This window comes from Danio rerio, chromosome 12 (assembly GCF_049306965.1).
Source record: "Danio rerio strain Tuebingen ecotype United States chromosome 12, GRCz12tu, whole genome shotgun sequence".
NCBI lineage: Eukaryota > Metazoa > Chordata > Actinopteri > Cypriniformes > Danionidae > Danio > Danio rerio.
The window spans coordinates 50,517,501-50,522,500 of NC_133187.1; the positions used below are offsets into that span (position 1 = coordinate 50,517,501).

Here is a 5,000-nt window from a genome sequence, read left to right on the forward strand (position 1 = left end):
TCTTTGAATAATTTTTTTAGTGTATGTGTGTGCGTGTGTGTATGGTTGTTTCCCAGCACTGGGTTGCAGCTGGAAGGGCATCCACTGCGTAAAACATATGCTGGAATTGTTGGCGGTTCATTCCGCTGTGATACCCCTGATTAATAAAGGGACTAAACTAAAGGAAAATGGATGACTGACTGATCAATAATAACGAGTGTCAGAATGGTGACCGGTGTGTGTAACGGCACACAGGGGTTTGTGGTTCATAGAGGAGTTAGCAGTTGACCAGTGATCTTTCAAGAGGTGATCGCTGGTGAACATGACAGAAAGATGAGTTCAGTGTATTGCAGTGTCCGTTACCTGACTGTGTTTCAGTATACGAGTCATTTACTGCAGTACACTGTTTATTATTTGATTAGCTTGTATCAGTAATGGAGGCAGCAGCGAGAGTTTACTCTAGAGTGAAGAGAAGTGCTTCAGGGTGAATCTGAGTGTTTGATTGGGCATCACTAGCGTGTGTGTGTGTGTGTGTGTGTGTGTGTGTGTGAATAATGCAGATTCAGCTGATTTGAGGACTGTGTGTGTGTGTGTGTGTGTGTGTGTGTGTGTGTGTGTGTGTGTGTGTGTGTGTGTGTGTGTGTCAGCAGGACACAATCAAGTGACAGGATTGTTTGTGTCTGTCAGGCGTTCGTTGTCTCCAGAGATGTGCAGACGGAGAACAAACACTCATTAGGATTCACATACACACTTACAACAAAACACACGCACGTGCAAGCATGCACGCTTACACACACACACACACACACACACACACACACACACACACACACACACACACACACAAAGCAATATAACAGCAGCATGCACAGCTGCATGCATACTCATCACAAACGTAAAGATAAACACACAGTAACACACACAGATGGATGAGAATGAACATGAGATGAAATAACTAACACACACACACACACACACACACACGCAAAAGAAACAGTCCAATTTAACTACACTACAACACAGACTAATGACAACAACACGCACACACACACACACACACACACACACACACACACACACACACACACAGACACACACACACAACTTGATTCTGATTAGTAAATAACTCTGGAATTCTTGATTCTGATTGGCCAATTGTAACTCTGGAAAACTTGATTCTGATTGGTCAGTTATGACTCTGAATTTCTTCATTATGATCGGTCAATAACAACTCTAGAAAACCTGATTCTCATTAATAAATAACTATCTGGAATTCTTCATTCTGATTGGTCCGTCATAACTCTGGTAAACTTGATTCTCATTGGTCAATCATGACTCTCTGGAAAACCTGATTGGTCAATGAAATGTACCTCTTTTTTCACGATTCCATACTACATTGTGTGCGTGTGTGTGTGTGTGTGTGTGTGTGTGTGTGTGTGTACTGCTAATTTTGTAACAGCATTTGTGTGTGACTCAACATTGCACTAAGGCTTGAATAAACCCAAACCCAAAAACTGAAACCCGACCGTACTCGAGCCTGTGCACCTTGTGTCTGAGCCTGACCCGGTCGACACATTAACTGTAATTATGAGTCCGATTTAAACCCAATTATTTTAATCGGCCATAATGACAGACATTCTCAGCTACACTTCGGAGTTATTCAATTCAATTCAATTCAGCTTTATTTGTATAGCGCTTTTACAATGTAGATTGTGTCAAAGCAGCTTCACATAAATGGTCATAGTAACTGGTACAGTATAGTTCAGTTTTCAGTGTTTAAGTTTAGTTCAGTTTAGCTCAGTTCAGTGTGATTTAATCATTATTGAGAGTCCAAACACTGAAGAGCAAATTCATCGACGAGTAGCTTTTCAGATCCTGTACCATGCAAGCCAGTGGCGACAGCGTAGGAGTAGAGATCTGCGTGGGACTAAATTTTGAATCCTGGTCCCGCCCGCACCCGCCAGGTTTTAGCCCGAACCCGACCGCTCCCGCAGCTATACAGTCCAGACAGCCAAGCTGTCTGTATAAACACACACACACACACAGAGACAAATCTCTCTCTCTCATACGTGCACGCGTGCGCTAACACACAAACAAGCACCAAGCAAACACACAGGCGTTTGCTGTTATATCAACTCAAAGGCTTGTAATACCATGTATCAAGTACCAATGTAATACCAAAAGGTTTTATATAAAAGGTATATAAATACTGAGTCGCGCCAGCTCCGGGCCGCAGCGCACATTACTCTCAGGCCGATTCCGGCGCGGATGCGGCAGCGTTGGCTCGCTTACGGCCGCCGCATCTGGCCCGGAATTGAGCAGTGAGTCCACAAGCATCCGGAGTCCGGCAGCCAGAGCCGGGCCGAGTGGTAAGTCTCCGGCAGGCGACTAATCTGGCCGGAACTGGCCCGAGTGTATTTTGCTATCTGGGAAAGCTCGCTCTCTCTCTCTGTCTCCCATTCACGCGCGCGCACTAACATACAAGCACCAAGCACACACACACAAGCACCAAGCACACACACAGGCAAAGCACTCTCTCTCTCTCTCTCTCTCTCTCTCTCATTCGCATAGCAATATCCGCGATATTGCTTGACAGCCCGCTCCCGTCCCAAATTAAACCCGTTACCGACCGCTCCCGCGACTTATTCAGAAATTTATTCCCGCGCCGCAGAAATCTGGTCGGGTCCTGCGGCGCCCGCGGGACAGCCGCGAGAATTCAGACCTCTAGCGTAGAGGGAAAAAAAAACTTCACCAATAGGAAAGTGAAGAAAAAAAAACCTCGAGAGAACCAGACTCAGTTCGGCACGATCCTTTTAATTTCTCCGCTGGCCAAAAGTCTTGTGCAGAGCTTCAGTTATTTGAACAACAGGAATGAGTTAGATTGATCTCACCTCTACTCTGCTTCTAACTGCAGCTCTAGAGGTGTAGTTGCAAGCGTGCAAGTTTGCAGCGCAGTTTGCGGATGTTTGTTGGAACGTAAGATTTAGAAAACACCAAATCAACAAACTATATTTGTAATGACGAAACTTGCAAACTTAGTTGGCTAACGATGGTTTTGGGAAACACACCCCTGTGCAGCAGCGATGCTTCTGCTCTGCATATGCGAAGCGCACAGGTGATGGACGTGCTCCTTATAAAGACACTGTTCTCAGATCAGCATCTGTATGTGTGATTTGAAGATGAGTGAAAGTGGACGCTTTGGTATTTGGGTGTTTTTTTTTTGTTAAAGATTTTTGGCCTTTTATGGCTTTATTAGTGGGACAGTATTGAGACATTTCCCAGACACGGGTTGCGGCTGGAAGGGCTTCCGCTGCGTAAAAACGTGCTGGATAAGTTGACGGTTCATTCTGCTGTGGCTATCCCAGAATAATAATGGGACTAAGCCGAAAAGAAAATGAATGAATAAGTATTGAGGAAGCGAAGTTGGAGAGAGAGAGAGAGAGAGAGGGGGGGGGGGGGGGTGGTATATCCCTCATTTTTATATTGAGATATGAAAATAAAGGATATAATACCATAATAAGGGAATTAAAAATCCCAAAATTGCTAAATATACTCATTAGGAGCCGTTTCATGGTAAATAAACAGTTAAAGGGTCAGGAATATGTTTATTAATATTATTTAATAGCTATTATAAATATAATAGAATCAAGCTATCAAATCTCATTAGCCGTTTCCTCACTGTATAACTCACACATTCTGATTAAAGCAGCCAATGAATTTTATTTATTTAGATTTTTTTTCATTTAATTACATTGAATAACAGAGGTGTCACTTTAAAAATGCACACGTCTAACGTTATAATGAAGGCATTCGACTGCTTTCCTAACTTTTTATGCTCATTCAAGACGAAATTAGTTGTGTTTGGAAAAAAACCCTCACCAAAATCGACATCTTTAGATGTTATTATTATTAATTATGTGTACATCTCTGTTCAAACACACACCCAAAACCCAGACTTTCGCTCCACTTCAAATCTTGTGTACAGAATCCGTTGGGAAACTTGGAACGCATCAGCTGACAGTCACGCACCGCTATATGACTGTTTTGAGGATTGCGATGGCACCTGTAATGAAAAGGAAGGAAATCGCACCGTTTTATAAAGTGTTTTCATGCCTTAATAAAACAAAAGCACAGAACAGACTCACATTAAAAAGCAAGAGGCGACCCCTGGTGGTTTGGCGGTATGGGTTGCGTATAGGGAGGATCGGCTCTTTAATGTTTCTTGCTCCCCTTCAGAGAAAGACTGAAAATACATTAGAAATACGGGAAAATACCATCACGGGAAGACAACGGGATAGAACTGTAAAATGCAGGAGAATCCTGGGAAAAGGATGGGTTGACAGATAGGGAAATGTCCTCAAGCCAGGATTCGACGTGTTACACCATATGTTAGCGAGCTAACCACTAGGCTATTGTGCCGAGAGGTATTTCAGTGTGTTTTTAAACAGACAAATGCACTTAATCATATGTAAACATGTTCATTCTGGTGTTTTTTATTTTAAAAACAAATAATTGAGTCTTAAATGAGCACAAACGAAACGAAAGTAATCAAATGCTTTTATTAGACTTGTGTATAGCTCTCCGAGTTTGGGTAACAACATTATTTATCACTATGGAGCCGAGCGCGTGAGCTGACAGTCACGCACCGCTATATGACTGTTTTGAGGATTGCATAGGAGGGGCGACGGCACCTGTAATGAAAAGGGAATCCCGCCATTTTTATATTTATTGTAAAGTGTTTTCATGCCTAAATAAAACGAAAGCACAGAAAAGACTCACATTTAGGAGCAAGAGGCGACCCCTGGTGGTTTGGCGGTATGGGTTGCGTATAGGGAGGATCGGCTCTTTAATGTTTATTGCCAACCTTCAGAGACAGACTGAAAACACGGGAGAAATACGGGAAAATACCTTTACGTGACGATAGTGGGATAGAACTGTAAAATACACGAGGGTTGACAGGTAGGGGGCAGGGAAATGTCCTTGAGCTGGGATTCAAACTCAGGACAGCCTGACATGCTACT

At 43.1% G+C, this 5,000-nt stretch overlaps 2 protein-coding genes across 2 annotated transcripts in view; both read right to left on the reverse strand.

Moving 5' to 3' along the window:
* pald1a (phosphatase domain containing paladin 1a) overlaps positions 1-5,000 on the reverse strand; it is a 185,565-nt gene that overhangs the window by 159,775 nt on the left and 20,790 nt on the right. The window lies entirely within an intron of this gene.
* The window catches only part of ascc1 (activating signal cointegrator 1 complex subunit 1), a 192,131-nt gene that overhangs the window by 48,424 nt on the left and 138,707 nt on the right, over positions 1-5,000 (reverse strand). The gene's annotated exons all lie outside the window — the stretch shown is intronic.